The sequence below is a fragment of the Pinus tabuliformis genome, chromosome 3_2 (assembly GCF_031772625.1).
Source record: "Pinus tabuliformis cultivar Carrire ecotype Pingquan chromosome 3_2, CPIR1, whole genome shotgun sequence".
NCBI lineage: Eukaryota > Viridiplantae > Streptophyta > Pinopsida > Pinales > Pinaceae > Pinus > Pinus tabuliformis.
In genome coordinates, this window is record NC_142302.1 from 963,307,398 (window position 1) to 963,333,111 (window position 25,714).

A 25,714-nucleotide genomic window follows, 5' to 3' on the forward strand; every position below is an offset into this window, starting at 1 on the left:
GAAGCTCTAAAAATCCAAATGAAATTTCCTTATCTTTGGGATAGATTTGAGTAATATCTTAACAAATACATCCATCCCAAGAAGAAGTTTGAGCCCAAGCCTCACTCAACATACTTAAGTGATGGATATTTCGCAATCATAGATGGATACGGCCACTGTCACTAGTGACTGTCTGATGTCCCCTCATCAGACAACTGCACCACTACCGAGTGATGTGGGAGAGAAAATACACACATGTGTTCAACTGTCACATCGTCCCAACATCACTTCGCTTAATTTTCACACAGATTTCATTGTGGTTCCATCGAGTTGTCACATGAATTTTGTACCTCAACCTCCAGTCTTCATACTCGGATAATCCTACGGATGATACTGTCTTGTGTTCTTCCATTCTGGACTATACACATGTTGTAAATGAGGATCAAGCCATTGACAGAGTTGGTGTTGCATAACCAACATGCACTGTCAATCATGAAGAGTATGACTGGGAGCTTGAGAATAAACACTCAGAGAAGGATGACTCCCTTTTGTCTGAGCCTCCTTCATTCTTTCCTGACATCTTTGTTGAACATACCATTTATGGTTTCACATGTGTATCTCCATCTATAGATGCACCCATCAGTCCATCATTCAATAGTAGAGAGGACCGACTATTCATTGAAAATCCACTTGAATTTTCATCTTCTTTTTCCAAAAACACAAAGGGTGATTTTTTCCGCTTCTCATCTACCCCTCTGTTTCATTTATCAGATCATGAGGATGTCAAGGAAATCATTGATTTCATTGATATTAGCTGTCATGATCTATTTACTCTCGTATTCGATCATGATGATGATTCTATCACATTTTATTTTTCAAAGACACCTGTTTATGATGATATATCTGTTGACGAAGTTGAAACCCCCCAGACTGTCGAGGCACTTCAGCCTGAGTTGATGGTTATGTCACGCCCTTGCTATCCAGAGGTTGCTTTCACTTCTGATCAAGAAATCGTTTGAAGACCCAAGGCTCCTCATCAATCATCTGTATTTATTAAAGATCAATATCACACATAAATCATACTTCACATGAACTACATGATCCCATCGCTCATGCATTGGAGGAATCTTACATAGAAAGAAAACGTTCACGATGCAAGTTGTATTTATTTCTTTCGTTTACCTGCATGTCACAGTCAAGAGTATGCATATGCTTCACAGCTGAATGTAGTGTCACACATCGCTATGACGAATCCACAGTCTGTATCTCATGCACTTGCACTCACTTATGCTCTATGGACACATTGAAACATGGAATGTGTTTGTCTTCATTGTTATATCTTTCATGTTTGCTGGTTCACACAACTATGCTTTTCACAAACCATGCCTTCACCAACATGGGTCAACCAATGCACCAATGGCTGCATTGGAAGTATCACTTCACATGATCAGGCCCATCCACTGTAAGCTTAGGAGTAGGAGTAGTGCTTGCTTTTAGTTGTTTTTTCATTCTTGTTTGCTTACTTCCCTCGCATGTCTGTTTGCTTGCTTGCTTGTTTGCTGCTTGCTTTGATTTCGCATTTACTTCTACTTTCGCTTTGTTTTTTTATTTCTTTGCTTGTTTTGTGCTCGTAGGTTAGTTTCACATGAAACTGCATGTGACCCTTTAAACAAGCTGGGTAAAGTACAAGAGGACTTGTTTAGTTATTAATACTTGGTTAGTTGTCATCCCGCCTCTGTATGAAGAACTTGTTATCTTTAGTCCATCATATGTCAATGGAAAATACGTATTGTTTGAAGTGAACCTTGGTGAAAACACAACGCTTGCATGCTACATAGTTTCACCTACTCTAGTCAATTGTTTTTGGGTTAATCCTTGTCAACTCAGTCAAGTAGAGTAAGATGAGGGGGAAAACCTTAACATGCACGTCAGAGGTATATATAAACTACTTCTCTAAAGGAACATCTATTCTACTCTCAATAAGTAGGGACCCATCTTCCACCTCTAAAACGAATTAGTGCTATGCACAATTACGAAAATGAAAAAAGAAAAAGGTGAAAAGTGAACATTTTCAAAAAGAAAATGAATAAGGCGAAAGAAGAGAAAGGCTTCCTACGTAGAGAGGTGATGCAAGTAACTCTACCAGGGTACTGACCAGGTTTGTTGGTAGCAGAGTGATGCTTTTGTTTCTGCGTGACTCTGTCTGGGTACTGTCTAGGCTTGGTGGCAGCTAAGCAACACCAGAGATGAAACTAAGACTCTAATGACTATACTTCTTGTGCAACAATATACCCCTCATCCCCAATCGAAACAACTGTGTTGTCTTGGCTTGGAATGTGTGTCAACTGACCAAGATCTTGGTAGACACTACATCTTACAGTCAAGCAAGTGTGGAAACCAAGATTAAGAAAGAACTGAAAAATACTTCTGTAGATGTTAGACTTGTTTTTCACAAACAAGTCCATTTAGAGAGCTGGAGTTCTATCCAAGAATTGCCAAGTGTTGTAGCGGTTAAAACCACCCTCCAATTTCTTTCCTTAGATTTGTTTTAGAGCCTCCGTAACAACCATCCTCAGCACCATGTCTTGCACTATCAAGTAGATGAGCTTTAGTGGTTTTCTAGAAAATTTCCAATTCTGGAGGGGAACTAGTCTTCCCTCCAGAAATTGCGCAGTCTTGACTAGTAGCCAGTTGGGCTCAAAAACAACTTAATTATGTCAATCAACCTTCCTAGATAAAACTGTGCAATCTGGACCAGTAGGACTACTTAGCCCATAAATTACACAATTCTAGGCAGCAATAACTTGTTCAAACCAGAAATTGTGCAATCCCTCTAGGCAGCTAGCTCAACGCCATCTTAGAAATGTGCAAATTTCTCCCTCAGGAAAGCAAGTTGTTGCATGTGCCATTGGGTTGACCGGTTCAACCCGGGACCGAGAAAACTTGACTTGCATGAATGGCCTGATTTTTCTCGAAAGAGAAAAAAGAAACATGCAAAAAGCATCCCTAGATTTTAGGGAGCTATTTTTAGCAGTTGGAGGTTACATGCAAAGATCGTTTCAGAATTTTTCCTCCAAGTGTCACGTTTTCCTATATTTGTGGCATGCACGTCATGAGCCTCAAACTTATCTATTAGATGCTTCAAACCTCGCTTCATCACATCGATCTTGGAGCTCTGACATCCCACAACACATCCAGGAGTCTTCAGCACATCCAACTTAGCTATTTTTGAGTAAGCCTGCTTAACTTGCCTTTTACAGGATTTCTGTCGCTTTTTGCATTTTGGTTTGTGTGAGTGTCATCTGCTTGATTTATGTGAAATATTGTTGTCATTTTCATGAATATTAGCATGTACTAGCATTGTTTCAATGTTCATTAGCATCTCACTGCTGTCCCATGCATGAAAATATTTTGCACGAATAGTCTTTGATTCAATGACTCACTTCACACATGCATGTTGCTCTGTTTTCTCAATCTTGCATTCACTATTTTTATGCATGATCATTCACTCCTACTTACATTGAATATCACCATGCATTCACATCCCCATTTGCTTTCTGTTGCCCGTCAGTGGGTCTAGGCAACCTTGGCCTGGACTCTACCTCACCAAGACATCATTGCACAATCGTGAGAGGAAAGGCTCTGCCTTCCTCCAAGAAAATGTGCATTTCTGCCCAGCGACTATGCTCCACTCTTGGATTGCACAATTCTCAGTGCTGGTTCCCGTTGGCCTAGAAAATTGCACAATGTAGTCATTGGGCCAGCAACCCTTGTGAGCTAAAATTGCGCATTGCTCAATCCCAATGCCCAACGGGCTAGTCTATATAGAACATTATGCAATTCCAGTAGCCCTCCAATCTCTCATCAGTCTTAACTACCATTGCATAGTTTCAGGAGCCAGTTTCCTGGCCTCCCATGAAAAATTACACAATCCATTCCAGTCAATCCCCAGGTATGTTGCATGTTGTTCCTCAAGTTTGCTTTGGTTTTAACTGACAAATTTCTTACCATGTATGTTGACATGTCTCTAGATCTAGTAGGTGTTCGTTCGCCTCTCAGTAGTTCAGGATCAATGGCCTCCAATAGAGGAGGATCAAAGGACCTCGACTGAAGTGCAACTGGAGCAACATTTGAGTGAGTGTCTACAAGTTTGTGGACCTATGAAGACACCAAGCTAATTGTAGCCAAAGACATCAAGCTGAAATGGCAAGAGGTCAGTGATGCATTTGCATGAACATTTAGGGAAGACCTCAAAGACTGCCAAGTCTATTTAAACATTGACATGTCCAGCTTGTACCGAATTATATGCAGGTATCCAGTGTCCCCATGCGTGGACATGATACATTGGATCATCTCAAACATTGATCCCAAGATTATGACATTGAGCATTGTCAGAGAGATGGATATTGGTACCTTCAGGGCATACGATTATGATCAGATGTACCATATGTCAAAGCCAGTGATCACCATTGAGGCACCCTTCAGCATAACCAGGAACAATGCCAACTCCAGGGATATATTGAAGAACTAGGTAAAGGAGCCAACCAAATTTAGGATGACACCCAACCAAGTTTATAAGAAAAAGATACAATGAAAGGTGTATCAATACTTGGTCATCTTTGCATGTCTCTTGTATGGCCAAGAGAGCACATAAACCTTCCCACAAAGTTGGGTGATCGCGTCGAACCAACTGGCCAGTGAAGGAAAAGAATGCAATTGGTCTGACATGTTGGCTCATGGGCTGAAGGAATAGGTAACAAGAGCTCGATACCCGCCCAGAGGTCAACAAGTTGAAACCTACATGTCTTCTTACATATTGGATGCAAACTATGCCCGTCAGGAGTTCCTAGGCTTGAAGTGGACATGGACATTGGTGGAGACCTCTGTGAACACTTATTGTAAATTTTTTTCTAAATACAGCTTCATAGGAGTTATCACATAACTGTCAAATCATTTTTCCACCCCGGTGTACAAGATGATATTTGGGAAGGATCCACCTTGCATGTCGAAGGCAACAATGGAGGCACTGATCGACATAATGGATTAGTATGCCTCGCCATCCAACACCTTCATATGGACATACAGTGTAGAGAAGCCTTCGCATGTTTTGCCGAAGTTTCCCATGGACAAGATCATCATGCAAGAAGTATCATACCACATCTCAGAAGGTTTATCAGTTAGGCTACACCGAAAGAAGAAGGCACCTTGGCCCACTCTTCCATTGCGGATCAAATTATATGAGATATGAAATTTCAAGCATGCGGATGTTAAAGCAGAGGAGATCAAGAAATATCCATTTGACACCCAAAGCTATAATCAGTATTACCTACAATGTTTTGTAAAATATCACTCTGCGAGAGTACAATTTCAGTGGATCCATGGGTTGTGTCATTGGGTGTAGGAAGACCCATGGAGATATTCTTACAACTTCTCTAGGCCCAATGAACTCATAGGCATCACTGTGGAATGGTTAACAAAACAACATGAAGCAACATCCAAGAGAGCACCAGGAGCATAGGTAAACATACCAGTGTGCAACAAAGGCAAGAGGAATATTATCAACAACACGGAGGAAGAACAAAGCTACAAGTTTAGAGAAGACTCACTTGTGCATAAAGCATATTTGGAAATAGAGGTGAAGAGGCAACAACACAATAAAACAAATGTGCAAAGGTAGAGAGAAAAACAAAGGATGGAGGAAACATTAAAGGAGCTGCATCAGTTGAATGAGCAACTACGGAGGGAACAACAACTACAGAGATAGTAGAAGGAAGCGCAACAAGAACATGTACAACATGGGACGCAACATGTATAGATAGATGAAACTGCGCCCTTATTGATAGTGGACTCATCCCAACAACTAACACCAAGGAGATAGGGTGAGCAGTTGCAGGAGCAGGACATCGCTCAAGAGATTGAACAAGCACTCAAGCAGATAGATATTAAAATGGAGTAGAAATAGTTAGTGCAAGACATCGACCTCATGCCTTACCACCAAGAGGTTGACCTACTAGCTTCACTAGATCCGAAAGTGGAGCAAGTCCCAACCAACCAAGGAGACACTAGGATCCTTGGAGACAATCCAGAAGGAGAGATGCACAACAAATCATTCGACGAGTCACAACATAGAGTTGTGTAATCACGAAGAGTATCTACTTTGGATGATCACACATCTCCTATGGAGTTCGAGGAATGGGTGATCGTGTTTGACATGCATAAGCATCTAGCAGCATTGGTTGATGATATTAGAGCATATGACGAAGCCATTAGCTTGAGTGTTCACTTCTTGATAGTTGAGAATGAGTGAATGTCTAAGGAGTTACAGATGGCCAAGCAAGGAGGAGAACTTGTTACAACATCTCCCTAGCAGAGTTGAAGAAGGCAATACTAGATGAAGTATTGTCCCTTGAGATTGTCATGTGGGCATTGTATTCCAAGTTTGGCACTATGAATAATGCAGTTGTCCATCTCAATGGTTGGTAGCAATGATGTGCATACTATTGTTGCCTACATGCAAACACGGAAAATGAGATACAAGGGAGCCCCATTACACTAGCCGAAGATGATGAAGCCCAGAATGGTCGAGCTGAAAGCATGCATCTGGAGTCAAATCCGGATCTGTGAAGAGCTCCCGCAACTCATCACTATTTTTTAGGCTTCCCATGCACGAGTATTCAAGAGTATGGATGTTTTTGTGTGCACACATATGATCTGATCTATTAGGACACTCACTGAGGAAAAGACAAAGGCATAGGTCTGCATAGAGCTTGACTCTTACATTTACGAGTTGATGCGCATAGCCACCAGTGCAGACTTGGTGATTAGTGCAGACACCGTGTATGAGTATGTCATTGTCCAACTGCACTCAAGAAAATGAGGCACATGTTATCATATGAATTGGACAGAGAAGCTAGACTAGTGTATCGAGATGCTACAGAGGAAAGCGTTTGTTTCTAGAAAGAAGCCACCATAGAGTAAATGGACACCATCGTGGACTACCGATCTTGGCATCAGTTCGCTACTCTTGACCACCATGAGGATATCGAAGAGCTCGTCTTCCCCCAGTTGTCTGAGTCATAGTGATGTCTTGCATGGATTTCTCAAGCCTATTTTGTCACACATGGGTACATGTGCATATTGTATGTAATGTCTTGTCAAGTGGAAGTTCAAGAGTCGATAGTTTGATGTAACAGTCTTAGAGTAGACGAGGGTAGATGAACTGTCACAAAGGGGAATGTTGAGGGCCACCACAACCTTTTTTATATAGAGTCCCTCATAGGTCATTGTATGGGCTTTTGGTCAACCAAACTTCCGATAGGAGTATCTTAGAGGAATCTTGGAGAGTATTGTAACGAGCCATGGCTTCTCCACTATGCAGAACTAGTATATCTCTTTGGAGGAGTAGGTGACAGTGACTGTAACGTTTCACTGTCGGAACTAGTGGTTGGTCATGGTTGTATTGTTTCACTGGAACTTACACTTCTTAATATAACAAAGTTGATACGTTTCATGCATGTGTCGTATTGTATTTTAGCTGTCTTCTACACTTTAAATGATATATACATATTTGTTTTCTTATGCATGAATGTGTAGATATTTTTTGTATATGTATGTATGAATCTTACTAAAATGTGTTGTTGGTTTAACCATCACTTTGGATTGCTAGCTTACTTTCCTTCCATGTTGTGATGCATCTTTTCTCATGTGTTCCCTTCTTAACTCCATGCTTTCACAGGTTTCTAAGGGATGCACTCACCTCACCCTCCATGTGTTGGAACCGCTCATGCACCTTCCTTGACTTTCTACATGTGTCACACCCTTGCTACCAACAGGGACATCTTACTTGCCTTTGTGTGAGACTGCAGGAAAGCCAATACCGTATGACTCACTGTTGGGACTCTTACAGCAAATGGTCTGAGGTCTAGTTGGGACTTCTTATCGAGGAGATCCATTGACATGTTGGCAAATGTAGCACCGTCAAAAATACTTTAGCATCACTACTCTCATATCCCCTAATGGAGAAACTTCATTTTGTGCTACTACTCGGAGTTTTTCTACCTCTTGCTTGGCAACCTACAAGTTTTGTGCCATTTTCTCATTCTCAACCATCAAATACTGAAGATTTGATCTTGTTTCTCTTGAATAGGCTAATTTGGCTTTGTCAATAACATTTGGATGCTTCCTGGTGTCTAACATTATCACCCTTTCTCTAATGAATGTAGGCGATGAACGATCATCTGGAATTTTATTCCTCCATGCTTGTGCAATTCTCTTTTGAAACTAATTAAATGACAGATTATATACATCCATGACTGGATCATCATCAAGGTGAACAATATATCCTTGCTCACTTGGTGTTGGCTTTGCTTCTTGAATTGGTAGAGACCGAGGGATGACTTGTGGTTCTCTCAGAATCAGGTTAACATCTTCATGTTGTGGCTCTTTTTCTAACTCCATGTCTGTTACTTCAATCAATTGCTCAATTTTTTGAGCAAGCTCTTGATCCTACATCTATTTACCTTCTTCCTTAGTTATTAGTTGTTCCTCTTCTTCAACCTATATCACCGTTGTTTCCTTTGTCATCACACACTTCGTTTGTTCTTCTTCTTGCTTTTGTTTCTTCGCATTCTCTCCTCCTCAACCCCTGTTGTTCCTTTAGCTTCTTCTATATCTCCTACAACTTCAGTTCTACTTCGTGCGACCTTTTCATTCATGCCTTCCTTCCCTTTGCTCTCTAGACCATTTTCTTACTCTTTCCTTTTGCTGCCAAATATGCTTTCTCGATAAGAGGATCGACTTTCATTTTGTAACCTTTCTCCCCCTCTCGACTATCAACAATCTTCCTCTTTCCCTTGTCTTGCATGGGATTGCTACCTTCTGTTTTTGTTCCTTCTAGAGTTGTCATTGTCTATGGAGTAGCCTATGAAGTCCTTTCTATATTGACCTGCCCACTGAGCCTTGAGGCATTGCAGCAGTACCTCCAAGGATCCTCCCTTGGCAAATGAAATGTCACGCCAATCCATGGAAAGTAAACTCTCATACAGTGGTCGTTGCAAATACTGTAGGGATCATAGATCAAACCCTTATAATTAAACTTCTTTGAGGGGGAAACCTCCTTTACATTACACGAATGAACAATTCTTTGATGATACAAATGACAAGACCTCCTTTCTATATATAGGAGTCTAAGGGGTCATAATATAATCAGAGCCGACATAACAATAATAATGTAAGGGCACAATAATAACAATTATGGGCTTCTATGGGGCACAATAATAACAATATGGGGATTACATGGGCACAACAATATAATAATGGGGTTGTACTAATAAAAATAATGGGTTAAACTAGTAATATAGGCACCTAACATGCCCCTCTCCTTAAAAAAGTGTTGTCCTCAACTATTGTGTAGTTCTTGATGCTTCTGTACAAATTCTTGTCCTCCCATGTGGAATCTTCAGTAGGTAGGTTCTTCCAATTGATGAGATACTCTGAAATTGATCGATTTCGTAGCTGTCGGGTTCCTGTTTCTGTGAATGCTCCAGGTTCCAATATCATTTTTCCTTGCTTGTAAAATTATCACAATTTTGTTTGAACTAGGATCTTCTGCAACTTTTGAATGAGTGGCCACACTTCATCATCCTTCTTCCATTCATCCTTTGATTGATGTATCCAATCTGGTTGGATAATAGAAATAACACAAAACAATGCTTCCACATCCTCATCCTTTCTTGAGAGTGCATCTGAAACAACATTTTGCTTCCCTTTTTTGTAGATGATTTCAAAGTCCTAACCCAACATATTTGTGAACCATTTTTTCTATTCTTCAAAAGATAATATTTGTTATAAAAAGTATTTAAGACTATCATGATACATTTTTACCTTGAAGTGTCTTTCCATTAGGTAGGGTTGCCATTTCTTAAGTGCATGTAGTATTGCCAACATTTCCTTCTCATAAACTTCTTGCTTGAGATGTAGCCATAAAAATACCTAATCGCCTACATCAAAACTTCTTTCACTGAGAAGTTGATATGTCTGTTGTTTCATTTGATTCTGCACCAAAGTGGCATTATCCTTTAAAAGTTGGAGAACTTGTTGTTGATGCTCGATGTGATCTTTCACTGCTTGAATCTTTTTCTTCTTGATATGTCCTTCTATCTTGAGAGTTTGAGGAGTGGTAATTTCTTCCAATGCATTTCAAGATATGGTCAGACTCATTTCTTGATGCTTGATGTGATGTTTCACTTCTTGAACATTTTTCTTCTTGATATGTCCTTCTATTTTGGCAGTTTGAGGAGTGGTAATTCTAGCCAATGCCTTACAAGATATGGTTAGATTCATTTCTTCTTTCTCTAGGGTTGGGTCCTAGCATATATTCTCTTCCTTTGATGTTTCTTGATCCTTTTCTTTCTCCTATTCATACTCTATGTAAAATAATTTCTTCTCAGCACACTTATGACCTTTAGTTCATTTTCTATTGTAATTGTAACAAAGCCCTTTTTATCTTTTTTCTTCCAATTGTTGTGGTGTAAACCTTGTAGGTTGTGGAAGGAAACACTTCCGTAATTATAGTCGTGAGTAGTTGGATAGCTTGTTTCCATAATTTATCTTTCAATTTTTCCTGCCCACCTGAATGCCTTCTCCAATGAATTAGGTTCCCAAAGACAAACCTCATGTTGAATGTTATCCTTTAAAGTACCTATGAAGAAATCAATTCTTTGCTTCTCTGGAATATCATTTACCCTTATATTAAATTTTTGAATGTCCTCAATGTGCTTTGCCATTGGACACTTTTGTTTTATATTTATCAATTGGTTAAGGAAGGTATTTCTCTTTGTATCACCATAATGTGCTATCATTTCCTCCGTGGAAATTGACCACGTGACAAGTGGTTCACGAGAACAAAGCCCTTTATACCATAAAAATTGATTCGGTTCTAAATAATTAGATGCAATACATACCCTTTGTAATAGCGGTACACCATGTAGATAAAAATATTTCTCCATTTGTAGTATCCAATTTATCGAATCCTTGCCATCAAACTTCCTCATCTCGCTTTTTCTTGATTTTAGGAGCTCGATATTGAAACAACTATAATTCTGTAATTTCGAATCTTCCAGTTCTGAAACTGTGACCTGAAGTAGCTCTCTTTCCAATGTCACCAGTCTGATTGAAATTGGATTCTCCTAGAAAGAGTTATGCACAATCTCCCAAGATGACCTGATTATACACCTTTTCAGAATAACGAACTTGTATGACATGCCACATGTCACTATTTTGACCTTTGGATCTAAGAATACACAAAAAACTATAGTCTATCCTCTTTCTGTAACATCTAATGAAATTTCAATTTGATGCTCAGAGAGAAAGTTATGACGACTTTCCCAAGGTCACCTATTTAAGATGTAATTTGAGAGTCTGCAAAAAGAATAACAGCCTCAGATAATATATACGAAAATATAGTGAGAAAAAATCTAAAATTCAGACCCGAGGTTCAGATCAATGTCTTATCAAATGGGTTTTTGTTTTAGCTTTCGAAACTTTGTAGCGAAAAGGTTATAGTGAAAATTTCAAGATGACCTATTTTAGATGAAATTTTAGAGCTTGCAAAAACTATAACTTCCTCAGATCATGTCTCCAAAAATATAGTGATAAAAGCTCTGTAATTTGGACCCAAGGTTCAAAGAGATTTTCTTTCAAATGGGTTTTCTTTTTAGCTTTTGAAATGTCACAAAAAAAAAGTTATAGCAGAAATTCCATGATGACATGTTTGGAGCAGCGAAACCCTAGAATCCAAAGCTCTGATACCAAATGTTATGAAACCAGCTCACAAAAAGATAGAAAAGATAGATGAACTCCTTAGAAATAAGCCTCTTTGAGGGGGTAACCTCCTTTACATTACACAAATGAACAATTCTTGGATGATACAAATGATAAGACCTCCTTTCTATATATAGGAGTCTAAGGGGTCATAATATAATCAGAGCCGACATAACAATAATAATTTAAGGGCACATTAATAAAAAATGGGCTTCTATGGGGCACAATAATAACAATATGGGGATTACATGGGCACAACAATATAATATGGGGGTTGTACTAATAACAATAAATGTTTACACTAGTAGTATAGGGACCTAACATACTATCACCTCCATTTCTTGTTGGGACATGCAAGGTGGATCCGGTTCAAAGATAAACTTGTACAATGGGATGATAAAGTGGTCATTTATCCATATCGTTACTCGTCGATAACTGTATTCTGAAAGAAACTTGCAATAGATGTTCATGATAGCCTCTCGTGGTGTCCATGTCTAGTTCATGATAGGGAATTGCTACTATGAAAATATTGCATCGAGTAAGTATGTAGACATATAGAACCTTTCTCTCTCATCCCTAGGTGGATTCCAAGCCTATGCTACATTGTTAAGCCAACATATACGACTAGTTGAATGACCTCCCATCATTCACCAACTGATCCAATACGACTGCCCACCCTTTAGGGAAGGTTTGTATGCTCTCTTGACCAAAGATTCTATAGGAAAAGTTAATCAAGAGTTGGTAAGCCTTCTTAAGTGACTATGTCCTATAGACTTGGGTGGGTGTTTATGGAAACATTGATGTATCTTTTACCGAACATTTGATAATGCCTCTTGTCTTCACATAGTTATGGGTGGCATAGAAGAGTGTGTCCATGGACTTTAATAGCTTGTGCAAGTGATGCATCTATTGAAAATAATTTTCCCGAAAGGTGGAAATCCTTTGCCTGCTGGCATTGTTCAATGTCATGGTCTTATCATCCATATGTGAGACAATCCAGCTGATGATGTCTGTAAACGGGAAGGCAGGATACTTGCATGAAACCTTGTATAACCCTGACTGTTGGATGATAAGATAAACTTGTCAGTCCTCTATGTCCACATTATAGCCCTCTAAAAAAGTTTCTTTAATCTATTTCCATGTCAGTGTTGATCCCTTCTCTATAGACAAATGAGTATCTACATACACTAGAAAATCAACTAATGTTTTCTCAGTTGTTTCCCTAGTACTTGTACTTCTCCTAGTTTTTTCCTTTGATGCAACTCTCTTAGATGTGATGTAACAGTGACTACTGGAGATGTGCTCAACAACTGTTCTACCTGTGGGACAAAAAGGACACTCATGGTAAGCGAATGTTAGACAAAAGAAAAAAATTTACAAGGCAAGTTCAAGTAGAAAACCAAGCACTAGGTGGGAAGGTTTACACAATTTTTTCTGAAACGAGGGTTACATGCCTATACTAACTACACATTATGTAGCCCTAATAGCCAACTGGAAGCCTATTGGTTGAAAATTTGCAATCCATAGTTCAGTCTGACATAGGCTTGGGAGAGACTACGAATTACATAGTTTCATTGGCCAAGCTAAGAGGTTGGCTCCTGGAACTCCATAGTGTGCAATTGGATCCATATTATGCTACACAATGCACAATTCCAGAGGCCAAACTTGTGGCTTGAGCCTCGAGATTGCATAGCGCCAGCTGTGAAAAGTCAAAATTGGCCAAGGGAAACCCATATCTACCCAAGGGAATTGTGAAAAACTAGTTGATCTAAGATATAGTGTGAGAATGAGTGTGGATCTCACTAAGTGTAGATAAATTCATGTGAATCAAGTGCAACAATTAATCAAGAAGAAGGAAAATAAAGTATGTGAGGAGAGTCACCGCAATAATGCCCATTGGTGCAAAAGTACAAAAACTAATGTGATACTTGGGAAAGGAAATCTATAACTTGAAAAAATGCTTATAAAAGCTAAAAACAGTCAAAACGCTACTATCCATTAAGAGAAATAAGTGAAACAACACTCACACAAGGAAAACAACAAAAGCAAAACTCACCTAGAGAAGTGCCGATGATCACACTAAAGGTTCCTTGATCTCCTCGGGAATGCTAGAGCTCCAACATTAAATGTGAAAATTAGCTCTAGACGTGTCAATTAAATAGATTTTGATGAATTAGGGTTTATGACACACATGCCTAAAATTAAGGAAAAAGTGATAATTGTCAGAAGTTTCTAAAAATAACACAAGTTCCTCCATTATCCTAAAAATAGATCCATATTTTTTAGGGATGGTTTTTTCCTTTTTTCTTTTTCTAGGAAAGTTTACATGCACACTACTAGGACAGATTCATAGTTTTGGGGGACTACGCAACTTTCCAGCTCAGTGCACTGCGCAATTTGTGAGCTCAGTGAGGGTTCGGTAATTTGCTAGCTTGGTGTTGATCTGCCTCCCATAAATATGCATTTTCTAACACAATGGTCACTGTGAGTTAGGACTCCACAATTCCTGTCATTAAGGTTGATCACTGTGAGTTAGGACTACACAATTCCTATCAAGGATTGTGTAGTTTTTGGAGGCAAGCCCATAATTGTTCTAATACCAAGTTCGGAGATCAACTTGTGACTTAGAAAAATAAACTAAGTAATAAAAGCCCAATGAAAAGATAATTCTTAGTTGATGCACGAATACCTCGATTAGTGTGAGATGAGTTATTACAGTTAAGAAGGAAGTCTCCAAAATTCAAGGAGACGAAATTTTTTGGAGAGTGGTTACAGCCACTTCAAAATTGGTGACAAACTGGTAGAACTCCAACTCTTTATATGGACCTTGTCTCATGAAAAGCGAGTCTAACTCTTCCAAAATTTTTGTTCAGTTCTTTGTTTTTCATAGCATCTTCAATTATCTTACGTTAAATATTTAGTCCCTACCGTTATCTTTATCTCTAGGACACATACCAAGTGAAGGTATAATAATTTGTTTCGATTAGGTATGAGGAGTATATAGATGCACAAGTAAACTAGATTGTGAGAGTTTTAGTGGCATCTTTGGTTTTGCTCTGCTACCAACATGCATGGATAGTACCCCGATGGAGTCACATTAGGAACACAAGAATTGCTCCACTACCAGAAAATGTGGAGAGAACCCCGACACAGTTACTTGATTGACCTATTTGCACAATAATTCTTTCTCTTATTTTTCCCTTTATTTCATTTTTTCGTTTTTTTCATTTTTGATTTTTTCAAAGAATTGTGCATATGCACTTATTTATTTCATGAAGAGGAAGAGAGATCCTAACTTATTGAGAGAAAAAGAGGTTGTTCCTTGAGAGAAGGATATTTAGACATGCTTGTTAATGTTTTCCCCCTCTCCTTACTCTACTCATCTTAGTCGACAAGTGTTAACATAAAACATAAGACTAATTAGAATAGGCAGCACTAGTTCAGAGTGCAAGCATCATGAATTCAACATGGCCCTCTATGAAAAGGACGTATTGTCCATCAAGGTATCATTGACTAAAATAAATGGAAGATTCACATAAAGAGATGGAATAAACATATAACCAACCATTGATAGTATTACAAGTTCCTCTTGGATTTCACATAGCTTGTCTACAAAGGCAAACATAGTTTTGATGCGAAAACTAACATACAATTGAAAATAAGTGGATTAAAATCTAAAAAAAGAAAATCAAAGAAATAACAAAGAAAATAAAAAATACTCCTACTCCTAACCTAAGCATATCATAGGCCAACTTATGTGAAGTGATACTTCCAATGCAGCCATCGGCACATTGGACAACCTATGTAGGTGAGGGCATCTATGTCATACAAGATATACAGGCAAACAAACAAGGGAGAAATATAATAAAATACAAATGAGACCTCCTAAAGCTTCAATTAATCCACATAAATGTAAAAATGAAAAGTGGATGAAAGGAATTTTGAAGATATCCCATTGTGTCCAAACACATTGTTAGTCAAAGACATGTAGGTGCACACTTTTGCACTTAAAAGATGAGAAAACATGAATAAAGAGGAAAATTTTCAGTTCTTGACAATGTTATCTATGTACCACTCTTCCAATGATTGGGCGACAAGATCATGCGATACAGATGGAGGATGCAATAATTGTAAGACATATTTATTTTCAATGTGAAGAACAGAGTGATGAGGAGCCTAGAATGATTCAACACATTTATAATTATAAATGGAACTAACCTCAAGACTACGAGAACCTAACATAACCATTAGCTTGAGCTAAAGTGCCTCGATAGCTTAGGGAGGTTCCAATTCATCAGAAGATGGATCATCAAAGATTGGTGGCTTAGATAGATCAATAATGGAAGAATCAGAATCATGATCAGATGAATGAATGAAAGGATCACGACAACCTTGATAAAAAAATTCAATATTATGAACAAAGAATCATCATGACCTCACGGATCATAATGAGGGGACGATGGAAAAAAAAAAAAATTACCATATGTGTTCCTAGAAATATATGATGAGAGATTGGGAGGATCATGGGAAGAAAATTTGTCCTCTTCGCATTCAAATGAGAAGTTAACATTCCATGTGTTCTACGAATGATCGAACATACTAATATCCAAAAATTAATTTTCACAAGATTGAATAGGAATGGAAGAATCATGGAAAATGTCAGGATAATGCGTAAGTGGCACGGATAGAAGAAGGTCGTCCTTCACCAAAAATTCATTTTCAAACTCCCATACATACTCATCAAAAATGATATCTCGGGTTGAATGTTCCACACCGAATCCATCCATAACTTGGTCCTTGTGAACATCACAATAGATATCTGAGACAGGTGAACACAACACATCAAAAATATAAAGGATCAGAGGAACCAAATGATGGAGAATTAAGAGATATCACTTTATCAAAACAATTGTAATCACAATCCAAATCTAGACAGAAATTGTAAGTGAGGTAAGAGGAGATGGTGGTAAATCAACACATGAATTCTAAACTTCTCCCACCTCAACCTATGAAGATGGAGTTGTTTAATGAGGAGGGGATGAAGTGTCACTTGAAATAAAAACCCTGTCTGTCTCAGATTTATAATCACTAACACCGAGGTATGTTGGAATAGGTTTGAAATATTCTAACTCGTGTGTATGTTTAGAAATGTGAATAACATATTGAAATTTTCCAGTTAAGAACTCCCAATCAACTTCATTTTCAAGAAATTCAAATCAATAATGAATAAAATGATCGTGAAAATCCTGAACAGATTCATCATGTGATTTTTTCAATTTACAAATTTTCTTATTAAGGGATTTATGGTCATAGAGATAGAAAGCATAACACGATTCTACAAAAAACTATTTGAAAGATTGTATGGAGGCTTCAAGAAATGTGTAACACCATTTCTTCATATGCCCTTTGAATGTGAGAGAAAACAACCTACAAGAAAAATCTTCAGACTAGATGTCATGCCTATTGCAAAAAATGAGAAAATAAACTGTGTGCCTGAGTAAGGTTGTTTCACCGTTGCCATTGAACTTGAATTTCGAAAATTAATTTAAAATTCTTGCCAACACTTCCAAATTTACAAAAACATGTGAGTGTTATGATTTGGTGAGAAATCATCAAATATGTGTATAAATACAAAACAGAATTCACGAGCTCATCTTATCATTTGGCCCTCCTTGTAGCGCCAAAAATGTTGATGGTGTTGGACCCACAAACATTTAGGGGATATCCCCAATATGAAGTCCCAACTAGACCTCACACTGTTTAGAGTAGGACTCCCAGCAATAGATGGTAATGGCATTCCTTGATTGCAGAAAAACACAAAGGAAATTATGATAACTTTGGGTAAGAGCAAGTGTGTGGCTCTACGGAAAATCAAGTGCAATGCATGAAGGTTCTAACACATGAAAGTAATAGGGAGTGTTCCCCTTCAAAGCCAATAGTAGTATGGAGCTTGAAAGGAATAGACAAGTGAAATGGAATCACAATCTAAAATGTGAAATAGTCCACAAGTTAAAGCGATGAGTTAATCCAACAACACACATTAAAAGAGATTTGTACAAATTCAAACAAAATAGTTCATAAGCATATGCCTAAGTTAAATAACATATTAAATAACATGATGACCTTTCATATTCCAATATTGACACCTGGAATTTTTCTTATAGCATAATTAAAAATAGTATTACATTTTCCACTTGCACCCATATAAGACAAAGTAAGGTAGAGACATCCTAACAAGACACAACACTATGGTGTTGGAGTTTGGGAGAATTCCAGCTCAACAACTTCCACTTGCTACTTATTAGTCACATATTACTGCCAATCTTGGTAGAATATGATGGTGTCCACAAATTACTTAATGATGTCTTACAAGAAATAGACTCTAGCCCCCATGGAATCTTGGTACCTATGTCCAACGCATTCTGAAGGATGAGAAAAATTATTTTGACTTTGACTGGACCACTGATGAACTTCTGCATGTTGTGTGTGTTGAACTCCAAATCTTCCCTGGTGGCATATTTTCTTAACTGCTCCATGTACTCTTCGATCTCGTGTTGGACTTGGTTCTTGGGATTAACTTTGGCGAGGGAGCTAATTGATGGGGTTTTGTGTTTTCTCACGAGGACATACAAACTAGTGTACAATTATACATATGAGGCCTAAACGTTGCCAATGTGTTGTAGTGGCTGCAACACTCGTCCAAAATTTTTCCTTAGCTTCATTTTGGATCCTCCCTACCAACCATCCTTAGCAGCATGTATTGCATTGAAAAGTACTTATGCTTCAGTTGAGTTTTTGTGGCTTATGAGGTTGTGTTCTCTAGATTGTTTTCCTTCAACCCGCAAGTTGACATACCATTACTTGGTCATTAACTAGTTTTTGTGCTCACTTGAAGAATTGTGTAGATCTGGAGAGCAACCAACCTTTCTCTCAATAATTGCATAGAACATCAAGATAGCCTTCTACCCTCCAGAAATACGCAGAAGAGGTAGAATGCCTTCCCTTGGAAAATTACATAGAGAAGTCCATCACTATGCTCTATCTCAAAATTTGTGCAAATCAGGCTGATAGCCTTCGCCTCAGTTCAAAATTGTGTAGAGCCTAAGGGAAAGCCAGATCCACTCATCCTAGAAACTGCACAGAAGTCACTCCAGGGCTTATAGTCTGTTGCATGTACTCCCAAGTTGATCGGTTCCCTCCGGGACTGAGTAATCTTAATTTGCATGCATGGGATAATTTTTCACGAGAAAGAAAAAGGAAAAAACAAAAAAGCATTTCTATATTTTAGGGATCCATTTTTAACAGTTGGGGGTTACATGCAAATGTAGTTTTATAAATGTCTTGCCAAGTGTTGATTTTTCCTAGATTTGTGGCATACGCATCATAAACCTCGATCTTGTCAAAACTATTTATTTGACACTTTAGATCTCATTCCACACTTTGATCTTGGAGCTTTGGCATTCCCCATCACATCCATGAGCATTCGGCACACTCATCTCAACATTTTATGGGTATGTTACTTTTCATGTCTTTTTGCCACTTTTCAGTCGCTTTTTGTATTTTGGTTTGTGTGAGTTTTTTCTTGAATTTGTTGAACTTTTGTTTTCATCTTAATGCATATTATCTTGTAGAAGCATTGCTTCAATTTTTCCACTGCATCTCCTTGTTGTTGCATGCATGACATTGTTTCTGCACTAACGGTCATCCTTGTGGCGACTCACTTCACACAATTCACTACTTTCCCATTTACTGAATCCTGCATTCACTGATTGCATGCATGTTCATTCACTCATGTCTGCACTCATTTTCACACATGCATTCAACTTTTAACAATTTCTTAGTCGCTTGTCGGCAGGTCTAGGCTGCCTTGGCCCGAACCTTTCCTTTCCCGACTTGCACTGCACATTTCTCTGATGGAGGGCCTTTCCTTCCTCTGAGGAATCACACAAAGTTTTCCTAACACTAACCTCCCAGGCTTTCTCTACACAATTATGAGAGGCAGTGCCCCATTGGCCCCCAAAATTGTGCAAATGCAGTTTTACCATGTTGCAGTCAAGCTGACACAAACTACGCATTGCGCAGTTTTAGTCCTCAGCAAGCCATGATGGACTATTCTCTACACATATTCAACAATCAGTCATCTCACTGATAATATGGATTGTGTTCTGTGTAGTTTTGGCAGTTAGTCTCCTTTCCTCTTGGTGAAAATTACGCAAATCTTCCAGTCAGTCACCTAGGTTTGTTGCATGTGAGTCCTCAAGTTGCTTTTGGTTTTCAACTGACAATTTTCTTGCCATGAGTGTTTCTCTATCATTAGGTATCCTAGGTTTTTTCTGTATCTCAGAAGTACAAGTATAATGGCTTCGAAGAGAGTAGGATCAAAGGACACCATTAGGAGTGAAAATCGACATGCAGTCGAGCAAGTGTTTATGTGCTTGCCCATCTATGAGGACACTAACATATTCGTAGACAAGGAGACCAAGATTAAATGGTAGGACATCAATGACATATTTTTAGGCACATTTTAGGAGAACCTGGAGGACTACAAAGTCTATGTTAACATACACAAGTTTGGCTTGAACCGGATAGCATGCAGGTATGTTGCATTTCCATGCATGGACATGATCCACTAGATAGTCTCACGTATTTATGAAGAGACAATGTTGTTGAGAAGTGCCAGTGGAACATAACTTCCTACCTTCAGGGAAAAGGACTTTTAGGTGATGTATCAATTTCTGCAGCCAGTGATCAATATGGATACACCCTTCACCAGACCCAGCAACAGTGCAAACTCGAGATACATCTTGAAGAACTGGGTGAAAGAGTAATCTAATTTCAATATGACACAAAACCATGTGTACAACACAAGGATAATGTGGAAGACATATCAACTCTTGGTCATCTTCACATGCCACTTATATGGGCAAGAGAGCACAAAAACATTCCCGTAGAGTTGGGTGATTGTGTTGGATCAGCTGGTGAACGAAGGAATACCTTTCAAATGGTTCGACATGATGGCTCTTAGTTTTAAGGAACAAGTAACAGAAGCCCAACATCCACGGAAGTGTCAACAAGAAAATATTTTCATGTCCACCTACATACTTGATGCAATCTGTGCCCATCAGCAATTCCGAGGCTTGGGTTGGGCATGGACACCTTCAGAAACCTCTTTTCACACTTATTGCAGGTTGTCTTCTGAGTGAAACTTCTGTGGAGTTATCATACAACTATCAGACCACTTCATGACCCTGTTATACAAGATGATATTTGAGCAGGATCCACCTTACATGTCGTAGGCACTGATGGAGGAATTGATTGACATAAAAGATTGGTATGCCTCACGTCTTAGAATCTTAATCAGGATGTACAACATGGAGAAATCTCCATGTGTTTTACCAAAGCTTTCCATGGATAATCTGGTCATGCAAGAAGTTTCATATCACATATCGACAGGTTTTTCAGTGAGACTTCATAGGAAGAAGAAGTCACCTTGGCCTGCTCTTCCTTTGTGGATCGGGTTGTATGAGATGTAGAATCTCAAACATGTTGATGCGAAGACAAAGGAATTCAAGAGTATCACCTTCAGCACTAAAATTTTCTATCCATATGACTCACATTACTTAGTGAAGAATGACTGTGGAAGAGTGTATCATCCTTGGATCCATGGGGCATGTCATTGGCTTCAGGAAGACCCATGGATATACTACTATAATTTATCAAGGCTCAATGAACCAATTAGAATTGTTGTAGAATGATTAGCAGTACATAAGGCAGGAACATCTCAGAGAGAGCAGCATCATCAACGGAAGTAGAGGGAAGCAGAGCTACACTTGACAAAGGCAAGAGGAAGGATGCTGACAATGCATAGGCAGAGAAATGTTGCAAGTTCAAAGAAGATCCACTTGTGTTTAGAGTAGCTTTGGAGATTGAGGTGAAGAGGTGACAACATGACAAAAGGATTTCCAAAAGTAAAAGGGAGAAGCAGAAGTTGGAGGAAGAAGGAAAGAAGTTGCAGGAGTTGAAGCACCAACTAATGGAAGAACAAGAGTTGATCATAAGAGAGAAGGAAGTGTAGTAGGAACATGAACAATAGGAGACACAACATGCACACATTGATGAAGTTACGCCCATAGAATTTATTGATTCATTCGAATAGCTGGCACATAATAGACATGGTGAGCAGTCGTGGGAGTAGGACTTTTCTCAAGAGATTGAACAGATGTCGGAAAACATGGACATGGATGTGGTTCAACCTGAGTTATATCAAAAAATTTACCTCATGCCTCAGAACCAAGTGGTAACTCTGGGAGCTTCACCATATCTAGGAGTAGAGAAAATCCCAAGTAGTGAAGGAGACACTGAAATCCTTAAGGACAATCTGAAAGTGGATGTGCACAACATATGTTTTGACGAATCACAACATAGGGTTTCGCAGTCGCACAAAGTTCCCACGACAGATGTTCTTGTATCTCCTATGCAATTTGAAGAATGAATTATTGTGTCCAATGTGCACAGACATCCAACTTCATTGGCCAATGCTACAAAGGCATATGCTGAAGCCACTAGCTCGAGTATTAGATTCTTGATAGCTGAGAACGAGCAGATGGCTAAGGAGTTACAAGCAGCCAAGTAGGGAGAAGAGAAAGGTACAACATCTGCTAGAGCATAGTTGAGGAAAGAGATACTTGATGAAGTATCATCTCTTGAGAGAGTCATGCGGAAGTTTTACATCAGGTTTGTTACCGTGCATAAGTTAGTTTTCCATATTAACAGTTTGGAGTAGCAGTGTGCTAGGAGAGCTCGCACCTTATTAGACCTACACATTATTGTCGATCACATGCAGATATGGATAGTGAGGTACAGGGGAGCCCCATTTCACTTGCCAAATATGATGAAGCAAAAGGCAATGGAGTTGAATGCACACATCCGGAGTCAGATCTCAATATATGAGGAACTCCCCCAGCTCATCACCAGTTTATAGGCTTCACATGCATGACTGTTTAGAAGCATGGATGTCATTGTGTGTAAGCATGTGATCGCATCCATTTTCACACTCACTGAGGCAAAGACAAAGAACCAAGTTTGACTGGAGCTGGATATGTAGTTTGATCAGTTGATGCACATAGCCACCAACTTAGACTTACAGATGAGCATAAACATTGTGCACCAGTATGTCACTAGTTCAGCTGCACTCAAGACCATGACATACATGATATCTGACTAGTTGGACAAGAGGTGTCAAATGAGTGTACTTGGATGTAGAAGAGTAAAGAGTTCACTTACACAAGTATGTCACCATAGAGTACATGGACATGATAATATACTACCAAGCTTGACATAAGTTAACCACCATCGATCATTGAGAGGATGTCGAAGAGTTAGTCTTCCGAAAACTATTTTTGTCTTAGTGATGTCTTGCATGGATCACTGAAGCCCATTTTTTTCTCACATGGGTACATGTGTAGATTTTATTGTAAACACGTTGTAAAGCTAAAGACCAAGTGTCAATAGTAGAATGTAACAATCATGTGTAAGCTAAAGAGCCATGAGTGTAGTTGAAGATTCAGAAAGGGGAATGTCAAGGGTCACCAAACCCTTTGCTGTATATAGAACCTCATAAATCATTGTACAGGCTTTTGGAAGCCAAGTTTCTGATAGGTATAACTTAGCGAAAACTTGGAGTGTATTGTAATGAGCCTTGGCTTGTCCAGAGTGTAGAGCTAGTGCATCTCTTTAGAGGAGTAGGCGACAGTGACTGTAATGTTTTGCTATCGGGGCTAGTGTTTTTCATGGTTGTATTTATGATTAGATATTTCACTCTTTTAATATAACAAAGGCAACATGTTTCATGCATATATTGTTATTGTAGTTTGGTTATCCTAGTTACTCTAATGAAGTATTTAGTTGTAATTTACACGTGTATATATGGAATATTCCATATGTGTTTGTATGAATCTTATCGAAGCCTGTTGTTGGTATAACCCATCACATTGGATCGTCATCTATCTTGCTTCCCATATTGTGATGTATTTTCGCTCGTGTGTTCCCTTTCAAGTTGTGCTCTATCACAGGCTTCTAAGGGGTGCACCCTTGTCCCCCTCTATGTGTTAGATCCTTTCATGCACCTTCCCTGACATGCTTCTAGGTCACACCCTTGCTTCCAGCAAGGACATCTTACTTACCTTTGCGTGCAACTGCAATCGAGGTGATATCGTACTACCCACTGCTTGGACTCCTACTCCAACTAGTTTGAGGTCTATTCAGGACATCTTACCAAGGAGATCCCTTGACATGTTGGTGGGTCCAACAACATCAGCATAATGAATAAGGTGAGCTTATTATTGCTCTGAATCAAAATTCGAACCTTTTCTTTCTCCATCTCTACTTGTGGATTCATTTTCTTATCTAATTCAAGCAGTGCCTCTTTGTGACAAATCATTCATGGATATTCCACATGGTTTCTTCAAGCATTGATAATTTAGCAAGTATTGTTTCTCTCATCTCCCCTAATGCATAAACTACATTTTGTGTTGCTGCTCAGAGTTGTTCTGCCTCTTTCCTGGAAACCTACAAGTTCTGTTCCAGTTTCTCATTCTCGACTGCTAAATACTAAAAATTTTACCTCATTGTTCCTACATAGGCCAAGTTGGCTTCCACAATGGCATTTGGATTCTTCCTAGTGTCTAACACTATCAATTTTTCTCTAATGAATGTAGGTGATGTTTGATCATCTAGAAAGTTCTTCCTCCATGCTTGTATAATCCTCTTTTGGAACTCATCGAATGATGGATTGTACACATCCATGACCGGATCATCACCAATGTGAAAAACATCTCCTTTCTTGCTCAGGACTAGCTCTGTTGTTGAAGGTGGTGGATACTAAGGGATGATCTGTGGTGCTCTTGACATCATTTCAAAATCTTCATGTTGAGGCTCATATTCCAAATCCATGTCTCTTACTTTGATCAACTGCTCAATCTGTTGAGAAATCTCCCAATCCTACATCTGTTCACCTTCCTCCTCAGATGCTGGTTGTTATTGTTCCTCATATTTTATTGGCATTATTTCCTCTATGATTGCTCCTTGCCTTTGTTCTTTTTCCTGATTCAGATTCTCTTCTTGTTCTCTCCTCCTCAACACTTTTCCTTCCTTCACCTTCTTCTTTGTCTCTTGGAGCTTCAATTTATCTTCCTACAACTTCTGCTTTTCTTTCTTCCTTCACTCTACTCTCTGCATCCTTTGCTTCATATTTTCTTCTGTTACAAAAGTTCCTTTCTCGATAAGAGGATCTGCTTTTATTTCACAACTTTTCTCTCTGTATAGACTTTCATATATATTCATCTTTCCCTTGTCTTGCATGGGATTGTTGCCTTCCTTTTTTGTTTCTTCTAGAGCTGTCATCATCTATGGAGAACCATACTAAGTTCTTGTTCTACTGATCGATTAATTGAGTCTAGAGGCATTGTAGCAGTACCTCCAAGGATCCTCCTGTGGCCAATGAAATTCCCCACTGATCCATGAAACGTAAATTCTGATACAGTGGTCCTTGCAAATATTTTGGAGATAATATGGATTAAATTCCTTAGCGGAAAATTCAAATTTCACTATCCCATTAGCCTCGACATCTTAGACTTTCAATTTATTTATCTCGTATAATCTGATCTACAAAGGAAGAGTGGGAAATGGTGCTTTCTTCTTCCTATGCAGTGCTGCTGAAAGCCCTTTAGTGAGATGGTATGATACTTCTTGCATGATCAGCTTGTTAGTGGGATAGATTTGTAAGACATGAAAAGGTTTCTCTCTGCCAAAAAGTCTAATGAATGTGCCAGCTGGTGAGGAATACCAATTTTTAATGTTTTTTATTGCCTCCATTTCTTCTCAATACATGGAAGGTGGATCTTGTTCACAGATAAGC